This window comes from Benincasa hispida, chromosome 11 (genome assembly GCF_027475165.1).
Source record: "Benincasa hispida cultivar pf3 chromosome 11, pf3_genome.v1.1, whole genome shotgun sequence".
NCBI classification, from domain to species: domain Eukaryota; kingdom Viridiplantae; phylum Streptophyta; class Magnoliopsida; order Cucurbitales; family Cucurbitaceae; genus Benincasa; species Benincasa hispida.
Window position 1 is genome coordinate 24,243,938 of NC_143488.1, and position 14,135 is coordinate 24,258,072.

General features: G+C 31.7%; 3 pseudogenes across 2 annotated transcripts; all 3 read left to right on the forward strand.

The window, feature by feature from the left end:
* The first annotated feature begins 310 nt into the window (after positions 1-310).
* On the forward strand, positions 311-2,570 carry LOC150032518 (uncharacterized; annotated as a pseudogene).
* A 499-nt stretch (positions 2,571-3,069) lies between these two features.
* On the forward strand, positions 3,070-5,903 carry LOC150032519 (uncharacterized; annotated as a pseudogene).
* A 3,129-nt stretch (positions 5,904-9,032) lies between these two features.
* On the forward strand, positions 9,033-13,447 carry LOC150032520 (monodehydroascorbate reductase 3, cytosolic pseudogene; annotated as a pseudogene). Of its 2 annotated transcripts, none has more exons than XR_016524920.1 (2): positions 9,033-9,108; positions 11,457-13,447. The product of XR_016524920.1 is annotated as a monodehydroascorbate reductase 3, cytosolic pseudogene, transcript variant X2 (transcript). The 2 variants fall into 2 exon arrangements; XR_016524919.1 differs by having other exon boundaries at positions 11,478-13,447.
* Positions 13,448-14,135: the final 688 nt, after the last annotated feature.

Consider the following 14,135-nt stretch of genomic DNA (forward strand, 5'->3'; position numbering starts at 1 on the left):
ATCTATATTGGTAAAGTTATATAATTTAAAAGCTAAATTTGGATGGAGTGATAAGAGTTTCACTGAGTTGTTAGAATTAATTCATGATATATTACCTAGTCCTAATAAAATTCCAACTTCTACTTATGAAGCAAAAAAGATGTTGGGTACTCTTGGAATGAAGTACGAGAAGATTTATGCATGTAGAGATGATTGTTGCTTGTTTAGAAAAGAACTCTTTAATGCAAATGTATGCCCCATTTGTGGTACGTCAAGATGGAAGCTTAAAAAAAATTTAAACGAAAAGGTTAAGAATATCCCAGCAAAAGTCATGTGGTATTTCCCTCCAATTCCAAGATTTGAAAGAATGTTTCGAAGTAAAGAGACAACAAGTTTATTGATGTGGCATGTTAAAAAAAAAGAAATAGATGGTTTATTAAAACGTCCCAAAAATGCCCTATCGTGGAAAAAAATAAATAATTTGTGGCCAGAGTTTGGGTCAGAACCTAGAAATCTTCGTCTTGCTCTTTCGACAGATGGGGTAAATTCACATGGAGATCTGAGTAGTAGATATAGTTGTTGTCAAGTGATGTTAGTGACGTACAATCTACCTCCATGGTTGTGCATGAAGCGAAATTTTTTTATGTTGACTGCACTAATATCTGTTCCTAAACAACCGGAAAATGACATAGATGTTTATTTAGCTCCGTTAGTAGATGACTTGAAAAAACTTTGGAAAGATGGGGTAGAATGTTATGATGCATATGAAGAACAACGTTTCATGCTTAAAGCCATTTTATTATGGACCATTAATGATTTTCCTGCATATGGTAACTTGTGTGGTTGTACGGTTAAAGGATATCATGCATGTCCAATTTGTGGAGAGAATACTTCATCCACTTATTTATCAAAAGGGAAGAGGATGGCATATCTCGGGCATCACAAGTTTCTACCCCCATCATCCATATAGGAAACAAAAGAAAGCTTTTAATAGCGCACAAGAATTAGAATTTGGTCCAGAACCATTGAGTGGGGAAGAAATTCTTGCAGAAACAAGTAAGTATCAATATTCATTTGGTAAGAAAAGTATCAAAGAAAAGAACAGTGGAGATAACACTTCAACTTATTGGAAGAAAAAATCTATTCTTTTCAAGTTAGAATATTGGAAGTATCTTGACGTGCGACATTGTTTAGACGTGATGCATATTGAAAAGAATGTATGTGCAAATCTTATTGGCACATTGCTTGATATTCCTGGTAAAACAAAAGATGGAATAAAGACTCGATTAGATTTGGTGGAATTGAACATTAGATCAGAGTTAGCCTCTCAAGTAGGAGAGAAAAAAGTCTTTTTACCTCCCGCATGTTATACATTAACACGAGCTGAGAAATTGAGCTTTTGTAAGGTACTATTAGAAATTAAAGTACATGAAGGCTATTCATCGAACATTCAAAGTTAAGTGTCGCTCACAGATTTGAAACTTTACGGACTTAAGTCGCATGACCATCACGTTCTTATGCAACAATTATTATCGGTAGCCATTCGTGATATTTTACCCAAATATGTAAGAGTTGCAATTACTCGCCTATGCTTCTTCTTTAATGCTATATGTTGCAAGGCGATGGATTCATCTCAGTTAAAGGGTATGCAAGAGGATATCGTTGTCACTCTATGCCTCTTAGAGAAGTATTTTCCTCCATCATTCTTCACAATAATGGCATACCTTGTAGTGCATCTCGTAAGAGAGTTGAGTTTTGTGGACCTGTTTATTTGAGGTGGATGTATCCTTTTGAACGATACATGAAAGTGTTGAAAACTTATGTACGAAATAGAAATCGACCAGAAGGATGTGTTGGAGAAAATTATATTGTTAAAGAGACTATAGAGTTTTGTTCTGAATTCGTATCTGGTGTTAATTCTATTGGGCTAAACTCATCAACAAAGAAAGCAAATTCAAACATTGATAGAGCACTATCAGTTGCTTCTTTTATCAGATCGAGTAAGGATGAGTTGGATCAAGCTCATCTTTATGTCCTTCAAAATGTAAATGATGTGCTTCCTTACGTCGAGTATGTAGATCTTCATCTTATTCTTGTTTTAGGTTACTTGATTATTCAATAATCTACTAACTTTGTCATTTATAATAGGCAACATGTGGATATTTTGTCTAAGCTCAATTCTGGTAAAAATAAAAGTAGAAAGTGGCTTCAAGAATAGCATAATCGTACATTCAGTTGGTGGTTGTCCACACGGGTAATCTTTAGAGACCTACTATTTGATGTATAATTAAATGTTAACTACTAAAATATTATGAAATATATCGTAGATTACACTAGCTCTCGAAGTACCCAAAAATTCCATATCGCCTTCTTTGAGATGGATAGCTAATGAACCTTATCCAACTGTGGTAAAATATTCTGGTTATGTGGTCAATGGTTACTATTATCACACAAAGAATCGCGATGATGTTAGAAAGGTTCAAAATACTAGAGTTAGTATAACGACTACCACAATGCAAGTCTCTAATGCTAAGGATAAAAGACCCTTCATGTCAGATATGACCTTTTATGGTGTAATACAAGAAATATGAGAGCTTGACTATCATGGATTATTATTTATTTTATTCAAATGTAATTGGGTTGAGAATAGAACTAGAGTCAAAACAGACGAGTTTGGGTTTACTATTGTGGACCTCAATCGTATTGGACATAAATCAGACCCATTTATTTTAGCCTCTCAAGCAAAACAAGTCTTCTATGTAAAAGACCTCGCAAAACAAGAGTGTGGTTATGGAGGTATGCAAAGAATGCCCAATGTTGATACATTTACTGAGATTGATGATACAACATCCACATACATTAGACATGACTGTGAGGGTCGATGGGTTGATAAATAATGTATTAAACATGGTATGTCATTTACTATGGTTATATGTATTTAAATATTAAGATTATATGTTTTTTTTTGTGAGTAATATTTTTTTTCTTTTTCAGATTGACATGGAAACTTCAACAAGTAGAAGTGAGGATGATAGAAATATGATCCCACAAAAATATAGTAGAATAAGTATACCACGTGACCTAACTACAATGTCTGAGTTGGCACAAATAAGGACATCTGGGCAACGGTTGACCATCGATTATAATAAACATGGACAACCGGTTGGATCTGGCACAAAGAAGATGCAGAGTTATATAGAAGTTTGTGTTCGACAACAAATTCCTATAACGTATGATTCTTGGAAAAAAGTTCTAAATCATTTAAAAGACAAACTTTTTGATTGTGCAGCGGTATGTGTTCTAAACTTTTAATTCATGTGCATAGTAGTTTATTAGTTTATTGTTTAACTACTTTTTTTCATTGTGCAGATGTCGTTCAATGTGGACTCTAAGTCCAAACATTATATACTAATGTCTGCATCTAGGAAGTTTCGGACTTTCAAGACAATATTGACTCAAAAGTTCATACTTCCATTTAAGAATGAATCTTCGATCTTGCAATTTCCACCGCAACAATATTCTCTTATAGAGTAAGATCATTGGACATCGTTCGTCAACGAACGATTGAGTGAAAAATGGGAGGTAAGTCATTCACAATAAATTACATGTCAACATTATCATTGTTTTGATAGGTAACTTCAACTAGATTTGTTGTACAGAAAATCAGTCATGTTAAAAAAGAAAGACGTGCGGAATGTGTATATAATCACCACATTTCTCGGAAGGGCTATGTGAATCTTGCCCAAGAATTAGTGAGTTATTCGACTTAAATTAAATATTTTATTCTAATATATTTATGCTAATTAAATATGTATGTTCATGTAGAACCTATCGAATGACCCTTCTTATCGGGCGACTTTATGGAAAGAAGTAAGAAAAGGAAAGAATAATGAATACTTTGATGAAGTTACTTGAGAATGTGCCAATCGGATTGTAAGTATATATTATGCAAAATTTAAGATGACATATATATAAGTTTAAGATGATATAGATATTGTGTGAAAATTGTAATATGTTTTACAGGATAAATTGACTGAAGTTCATGAAGGTGAAGATGTTCTCACCGAAGCATTGGGTACGGAAGAACATTGGAGATGTGTTAGAGGAATGGGTGATTTTGTTTCCCATTCTCAATATTTCAAATTAGTAAAACCAAAGTCTTCTATGAGCCAAGAAATTGAAGGAGGCTCTAGTCAAAAAATTGTTCAACATGGTAAAATGTCAAGAGAAAGAACTAACAGCAAACAATCTCATCAGTCCAAATTATCTGTTGGAAGTGTTGCACTAAGTGCATCTGAAGAAGATACTGAGAAGATATCTAAAGAAGATACTGAGAAGATGTCTAAAGAATATTTAGAGGTAATTTATTTATTGTGACTTTTAAATTTTAATCATATTGTACGTGCTTAACCATGCATGACATAAGTTCTTTAATTTGTTAAGGGGACACCATGCCACTTGACTATAGGAACTGTAGATAATATTGTTGCAGTAGCCACAACATTTGATGATGATGTGTCATGCTTAACTGTTAAAGTTCTGATTGACATTGTCATTGGAGAAGATTTGCCTATACCAATTCCCGTGAAGGGTAAAATAGAATGCTTAAAGCAAGCAATGGGCAACTTCGTAAAATGGCATCGTGAACTTGTAGTTATGGGTGACGAGAAAAAAGTATGTTTCCTTTTCAGTTTATGAGTTTGGTTATTTATTATTTTTCCTACTTTGAATTTTTGTAACTTTGGTTATGGTAGGATCATTCACCAATTAAGAGCTTCAGCCAGTCCTCCAAATATGCTAACGCTAATGGTACTATCAAATTATTGAACGAACATGCCATGCATAACATGAACGATGCAGACATGATTCGTATCTCTTTGGACGAGCATATATTTTGAAGAGACAAATTTATTTATTTAGGTCATGATGATTTGCTCCAATATTGCAATATGGTTGAAATAGGCTACATATGTATTTGGACATACATTGCGTAAGTATTACTGATCTAAATTCACTCATGTATACTTTGTTTCATGTTGATAAATAATAACTTTTACTTTGTTTAGGCATCTTTGGGATGAATGTGGTCGTGATATTACAAAGAAGTTTTTTATAATTGATCAAGCAAGAATATCGCCACACGTGAAGTCTCAAAATATTCGATCCATAAATTTAGCCAATCAACTAGAATTGGTTAATTTAGACCAAATAGTCCTCATTCCATATAAATAGGGTAAGTAAATTGTGTTTATGTTATGGCTAATTTGTATTATACACGTACTAATATTTCAAAATTGTTGCTTATTATAGTTATCATTGGATATTGATTGTAATCAATCTACAAGAAAATTGTGTTTATGTTTTGGATTCTCTTCGAAGCAAGGTTCAAGAGGATTTTCATGGAGTTATAAATATGTAAGTGTAATTGAACTTTCTTAGCTCTTAATTGCAGTATTTATGTTTAACTAATGTTTTTAAACTATTTAGTGGATTGAAAACATGGCAAGCAAGCACGATCTCCAACACTATCAGTCTTCTCCAAAATGGAAACCTGTAAAGATAAATTTGTATTCATTTTTTAACAATTTATGTTCATTCGACTTCTTTATAACAATTTAAAATTTTTGTTTTCAACTTTATATGCAGTGTCCTCGTCAATTAGATTCTGTAGGATGCGGGTACTATATGCAAAAGTATATACACGAAATAGTGCATAATCCTACTACTCCCATTACTAGCCTCGTACGTAAATTATTTATTTTTTATATAGTGCTAGCTTTAATTTAATAAATGGACGTAAACTTATGTTGAGTTTATCTTTTTTTTTTTTCTTTTTGTAGTTCAATACAAAAGATGCATATACGCAAGGAGAGATTGACGTAATTCGGACCCAATGGGCAAGTTTTGTTGGCCGATTTGTGTAAGGATGTAATTCTTGTTTTTTTGTCTCAATAGAATGTAAATGGTAGCTTAAAATGAATTTGTGGATAGGTGGAAGACATGATCTGTTTATTATTGGAAGTTGTATTCTGGTATTGTGATTCTTGTTTATTCATGGAATTAGTACTACTTGATATTTGTGAATGAGAGAAATGATGGCTTTGGTGTAAGTATTCTATGAAAGTCTGGTTCTGGTATTGTGATTCTTGTTTGTGGATAAATTCATAGGTGGAAGGCATGATCTGTTTATTATTGGAAGTTGTATTTATGGTATTGTGATTCTTGTTTATTCATGGAATACTAGATATTTGTGAATGAGAGAAATGATGGCTTGGTGTAAGTATTCTATGAAAGTCTGGTTTTGGTTGGCTTGGTGTAAGTATTCTATGAAAGTCTGGTTTTGGTATTGTGATTCTTGTTTGTGGATAAATTCATAGGGGGAAGACATGATCTGTTTATTATTGGAAGTTGTATTCATGGTATTGTGATTTTGGTATTGTGATTCTTGTTTATTCATGGAATTAGTACTACTTGATATTTAGGAATGAGAGAAATGATGGCTTTGGTGTAAGTATTCTATGGAAGTCTGGTTTTGGTATTGTGATTCTTATTTGTGGATAAATTCATAGGTAGAAGACAAATATTGATGAGTATATGTAATGGATTGGAAATATTGATTCTTGTTTGTAGATAAATTCATAGGTGGAAGACAAATATTGATGGGCTCGTCATGCAATTTTTTTATACTATTTAATATAAAACAATGACGGACATTTCCTGACCCAACACGAGACATATAATGTCGTTTTTAAATTGATTCGGCAACGAAATTTTTTAAAAAAAGGATAGATTCGGGTTTCAATGTCGGTTAAGAATTTCAAAAACAGGCTTTAATGTCGGTTACAACCGACATTAAAGACCTTTAATCACTAAAGACCTTTAATGTCAGTTGCTAGACTTTCAATATTGAGACTTTCAATGTCGGTTGCAACCGACATTGAAGGCTGCAATATTGGTGTTACTGAAGGCCTTTAATGTTGGTTTAAAACCGACATTAAAGGTAACCGATATTAAAGGCCTTTAATAACACTAACTTTAATGTCGGTTGCCAACCGATATTAAAGCCTTTTAATGTTGGTTTAAAACCGACATTAAAGGCCGAATTTCTTCTAGTGAATTTTAAATAAAGTGACTTGAATTTAAAAAAAAATGTCAATAGAGGAATCCCCGGAGACCTTGTTTCCCTAACTGGAAATCCTTGCCCTAATTCCTGCCTTCAAATGGCGGGAACGGGGGTGGGGATGGGGTAAATTCTACCCATGGGGCCAGTGACGGGCCCCCTTGCCTCGCCTCGGTCCCGTTGCCAATCCTAGGCAAGATATCATGGAATTTTTAGAAAAAAGATGTTATATACTGTCAATATATCGGTTGCCCCTGTTGTCCCCTCATATCTCTATCGGTTCCACGATTTTGGCCATATTTCGACGATATATTGTCAATATATCGCGATCTTTTTTATCTTTGATGTGATGAGAACAAGTCAAATGTGCACAAATGTAATCCTTTTGGGGAGGTAAGACTTACTCTTGACCCAAGGATATTTAGGTAATATCACCCATAGAGATGATGTTAGAAAGACTAAAAGAACTTGTTTAATTAAAAAAAATGAAAGTTTTGAAAACTCCACAAGTTTTTAAGGATTTTTTTTAACAATAAAACAACAATTTTCCTCCCTTACTCACACAATCCTCAACATGGTATCAACAAAGTATTAGTTTTGAATTCAATAAGAAAAAAAATACAAGCAAAGATAAAATAAGTTTGTACAAAAAATAGATAAGGAGGAATCCAAATTAGTCAAAAAATTACCTTGCATGTGGGGAAAACATTTGAAAATTAAGATTGCTTTTTAAATATTGAAAACTACCCATTACATATTTAAAGCATAGGTACTTTTCATGTTTGGAATCTTCTTCGTCTCTATTTACTTATTCTTATATATACAATAAAATTTTAATTTTAGTTCCAATATAATTTTGTTAAAATTTAAAATTAGTTAAATATTTCTAATTACATTATTAATTACATCTTAGATAATAGATTCTCTCACATTGTCTACGAATTTTTATAACAGTATGATATCGAAATCTACTTTGAATTTTTATCTTTTGAAACAATTGATTTTACCTAAAATGAACTTTTAGTTTAGTCCATTTTCACTTTCAATGTGTTTTTAAAACATCTTTAAATTCATTTTGAAACGTTTTCTTTTAAGAAAAATAATTTTAAAATTTATTTGTAAAAAATACGTACAATCAAATGAGTTGTCAAATACCCCTGCAGCTAAAAAAAATACTAAAATATAAGATCTCATTTAATTTTCTATTTTTGAATATTAAGCCTAATATAAGTTGATGAACTTGTTATGCTACTTACTTCTTTTAACAACATTGTTAGATTAATAAGTCCAAATTTGAAACTAAAAATTATTAAAAAAAAGATTTTTTTAAAATTTTTTTTGTTTTATTTTATTTTTTAAAAATTTTGCTAGCAATTCAAATATGTTTTTGATAAAGTAAAAAAAAATCATGATGAAGTTACTATATTTTTCTAAAACATAAAACTAAACAATAATCTATAAATGATTTAGATATAAAATTACTATAGTTTTTGCCATTGCCTATATTATGTCTTGTGGTAAAAAAAAAAAAAAAAAACCTCATGATTAACATTTAACAATTCAATTACTATAGAAATAAAATATATAATATGACAAACATAATTCACTTGTTTTATACATGATATCTTAGACCAAAAAGTTAAAGGTTCAAATCCTCCCTCTAGTCCAACTAAAAGAAAGAAAAAAAAAAAAAACTTGTCAAATAATATTACAAATCAATGGGGAAAGAAAAACAATATGTTTCCTTGCAACATTGATAATACATTGAAAAAACAAACCATTATAAAGAAAGAAGATCATCATTTGCATCTTAATTGTTGGCAACTACATTCTTTCCTTCTTTACAATTCATTTGGATACCTTTCTTTATGATCATCCATTGTTCTTTCACACTTATTGTCTTATAAAAAGAGGCTAGGTCTATATCATCAATGTCCGAGCTATTCTCTTCTTTTAATCTTCTGCAGCTATTGTTCTCTTTTTTGATCTTCAAGTCCAATAAATCCCAGGTACACACTCTCTTGTTTTCTTTTTCCCCACCCTAAATGCTTTGACATTCAATAATCGAAATTCATCGTTGGTTCGAAAAGTATTAATTGATTCATGATGCCGATATAAAAGCAATTCGAATTTTATTCTATTGTTATGAAATAAGATGTTCACGGGACAGGGTGAGGAATAGACCGTAAAACTACCCCATTTCAGTTTTCTGATCCCACGAAAACTTTTCCATGATCAGGTGGAGATTCTTCCTGAGGAATTAGATTCTTGTATGAAACATTTTTCCTTTTTTTTAATTTTAAGGAATATTAAAAAAAAAACATTCCTAGATTGGTTTTTTGAAATTTACAAATATAGCAAAAAAATATTAAATCTAGTTTTTGTTACTTATTATTCCAATTTTACCTTCATTGATGTTTAAGCATGTCTATAAGTCTTATTTTTTATATACTTTATATTTGGTATATCAGTCTGCCAAATTTAACCTTCATATACTAAGTTTATCTGTGAACAAGTATTCATGCATTTTTTTTTTTAAAATTCATGGGCTCAATTTGAATCCTTATTTGCTTGTTTCAAAGTAATGTTTTTATAGTATATTGTCAACTTATAATGGTTTCAGTTCTTTTTCTTGGTAACTATTATAAATGAATGTTTATAAACTATTGATACACTAATGCTTTTGCGCTTGAAATTGAATTTTGAATAGGTGCTGATATACTAATATTACACATGAGTAAATATATTTTTAAGAAGTACTGATATACCAATAAATGTTGATATACTACTCATACATTAATGTAATACGTGAAAATTAGTTTTCAACGAACATTGATACATTATTGATACATTAATGCTATACTTTAAATGAATTTTGAATCAGTGTTGATAAACTACTAATGATACACTAATAATATACTTAAAATGTATTTTAAATGAGTGTTGTAAATTATGATACATTACTAATATACTTAATTACATTTTGAATGAGTGTTAATATGATACTGATATATCAATATTATACTTGGAATAGATTTAGAATGAGTGCTAATATACTACTGATACACTAATAATATATTTGAAATGGATTTTAATGACTATTGATACATCATTGATACATCATTGTTATATTTTAAATAAATTTTGATGAATGCTTATAAACTATTGACTTATCAATGTAGTACTTAGTATTGTATTTCGAATAAATAATAATAATAAATAATAAATAATAAATAAAAAAAATCAAATTTAAACTTTTTGCTATATTTGCAAATTTATAAAGTTGTTACTAAATTCAAAATTACACATATGTTTCTTTTTGTTACCTATTGCATTTTTCTTAATTTTGATATCTATTAAATGAATTATTTTGTACAAAAATCAATTTAGGTGATTCTTCCCCAGAAATATCTATGATTAATTTACTACAGGGTGGGATATTCATTTAAAAATTCTTAAACTTCATAACATACGTACATATATATACATATATATTATATTAGATTATCTACTTATATAGTTCAAATATTCAACCATATCAAATTATCTAGGTCACTAGATAATACAATTCATTAATTCCTTCTTTTACTTTCCTCGTCCCTGTCTAAACAAGGATATCTCACTTTATTAAGGACAAATTTACATGAAAAAGAATACTTCGTGATTTCAAAGCTTAAATCGATAGACTAAAGTAAACTTACTTTTGTTAAATTATAAATATAGTCCTTGAATTTTCAAGATTGTATCTAAAATAGATTTTTGAATTATAAAAAAGTGTGAAATAAGTGTTTGAATTATAGAAAGTGTCAAATAGTTTGATAAAATTTAATAACATAATCTAATAAGTAACTTTTTTTTCTGTCTAATGAAAGATTCATAGTCTTATTAAACATAAACTTAAAAGCTAAGGTCATAATATAAGGCTCGCAAAATTACATGAAATAGATATTTGACATTGTTTATACTATTATAGTGACCAAATGTAAAATACAAAAGATCTAATTGACATTCTTTTGGAAAAGTAAAAGATGAAGTAGACACAAGCTGTTCTAATATTTGAACTTTTGGTTGATGTATTACGTCTTAACCAATTAAGATATGATCAGATTCACATCAAGAGATACATTACAGTTAAATTGAAAAGAAATTAAATCAAATAGTTGGTTCATAGTGAATTTGATTTCTTGAAAATTGTGCTCAATCAAATTTTAGACTGATAGCATAGATTATGAAATTAAAATAATTGAAGAATATTCAAGTAACTCATTAAATGTCCAGAAATTTAATAATTTAGGATGTTGTTGATGAAATGTTGTTATTAAGAAGTATGAACAATAGAAGTAAGAGAACGGGAAAGTGTTTGTGTTGCACGTTGTAGGAGACAGGAACATGGGGCAGTTCATTTGTTCAAGAATGGCAGGAATTTGGGACAGAATAGACCAAAAGTTGAAGTATTACAGAGACTTTGAAGAGAACTTGGGTGTCCTTCAAAGATTAGCAAGAGAACTAAGCATCCAATTAGAAGAACTGGAGGAGAGGTCGAGTTCCAAACGAAGCGAGGAATGGGAGGAGAAGGTAGAGGAATTGATCGAGGAAGTCGAAGATATCGAAAAATCAATCAGAAAATGGAAGGTTTTTACAGTTGCTGTTTATCTCTATGGAAGGGTGGTTGTAGAGAAGATTGATGAGGCAAAAGAGCTACTTGAAGAAGGGAAGTACTACTTTCCCAACTGTTTCAAATATTTGATTCTTGGAGGGGGAGTGGCAGCAGGATATGCAGCAAGGGAGTTCGTTAGACGAGGCGTGAAGCCGGGGGAGCTCGGTATAATTTCGGAGGAGTCAGTGGCGCCGTATGAACGTCCGGCGCTCAGCAAGGGATGTCTGTTTCCGAGGAATGCGGCGAAGTTGCCGCAGTTTCATGTGTGTGTTGGGAGTGGAGGGGAGCGATTGGAGCCCAGTTGGTATGAGGAGAAAGGGATAGAATTGATCCTGAGCACAAAGATTGTAAAAGCAGCCCTTCATTCCAAAACACTCACAAGTGAAGATGGTACAATTTTCAAGTTTGGAACTTTGATCATTGCAACAGGTTCAGGGGTTGTAAAACTGAGTGATTTTGGTGTAAAAGGAGATCAAGCCAAAAATGTTTTGTATTTGAGAAATGTTAAGGATGCTGACAAAATTGTTGAAGCAATGAGAGGAAAAAAGAATGGGAAAGCAGTGGTTGTTGGAGGTGGATACATCGGACTTGAAGTTGGAGCAGCTTTAAGACTCAATAATTTGAATGTCACAATGGTGTATCCTGATCCTTATTGCATGCCCCGGCTGTTTACGAAAGAGATTGCCGAATTCTACGAGCGCTACTACACGTTGAAAGGGATCAAACTCATGAAGGAAACATCTGTGATCGAGCTCGAAGCCGATCCAACTGGAGAGGTAAAGAAGGTGAAGCTTAAAAATGGGAGAGAGCTAGAAGCTGACATGGTTGTAGTTGGGGTTGGAGCAAGACCTGTGACAAGGCTATTCCAAGGGCAGCTTGAGATGAACAGAGGAGGGATCAAGACCGACGGGTTGTTTAAGACGAGTGTCAATGGCGTGTATGCGATCGGGGACGTTGCTTGGTTCCCAATGAAGATTTACAATGAAGTGAGAAGAGTTGAACATGTTGATCATGCAAGAAAATCAGCAATGAAAGCTGTGGAGGCCATCATGGCAGAAGGCAAGGTTGTTGAAGAATATGACTACCTACCCTACTTCTATTCACGCGTTTTCGATCTATCATGGCAGTTTTATGGAGACAATGTCGGAGAAACGACCGTGTTGTTCGGAAATAGAAATCCGGCAACGAAAAAGCCAAAGTTTGGGTGTTATTGGATCAAAGATGGGAAAATAATGGGAGCTTTCTTAGAAGGAGGGGATGCTGAAGAAAACAAGGCCATTCAAAATTTAGCATGGCACCAGCCAAATGTTGATGATTTGAGAGAATTGAAAGAAAAAGGTCTTTCTTTTGCTTTCAAATTTATGGATTTCCAAAAGACACAAGCTGTCTAAACTAGACATCTCAAGCAAGATCCAAATACTGCAAGCCTGCAGTTGCATTTGCAAATACTTGTACTTTTTTTTTTCTTTTTTCTTGTAAATATATGGGTGTGTTTGGTGATTTCAAAGGTTTGCTTTTGTTTTGTTCATATTTATGGTCATATTCTATTTCAAAACAATAATAATGAGGCTAAATATAGCTTTTAGTCTCTAATGTTTATGTTTTCTAGAAAAAGAAAAAGAAAAAGAAGTCTCTGACGTTTATGTTTGAGTATTATTTCAATTTATGGCATTGTTGGGATTGATTTTGAACACATTTCTAATAGTTAGTAGTCTTTCTTATACTATTTCCTCGGTAACTAAAATAAGAGAACTCATTCCCTTGGGGTAAAATCAGAGTTAAACTGAATAGAACAGATATTCTGAGCTACGTACGTAATAGTTAGAGGTTAAATCAATAACCCATACTCTTTTTTTGGTGATCCATAACGCATAGTCTTTTTCCGCTAACAGCTAGAACATATAATACCCTTTTCCCGGTAACAACAATTGTGAATGAAAAGAGTTGTATTAGAAGTTGTGTAAAGAGTGTATCATCATCAGTAGTTAATCCAACCTCCCTTGTAATATCAGAGTTATTTCAAACTCTAGTAAGGATATGGTTACCTGTATAGTAGAGCTATTTGATGTATTTTCTCTTTTTTTTTAAGAGTTAGTTCATAATCTTTTAGTTATTCTATTTCCCGATAAAAGAGTTGAGACATACAAGACATTTATTCTGAACATCTATAATAGAGCGGATACTCTTTCTTCCTCTATCCTCGGTAACGGAAGGAAAACATATTCTTTCTCAACTTGTAATATTTGGATATTCATTCAAAAGCATAGTAAAATATGTTCTTAATGTTTTTAAATCAATTTTGATTGTGTGAAAATTGTGTTTAATGTAGTTATAAGGTCAAATAATATAACATATTCCTAAACTTTGTAATTTGTTTAA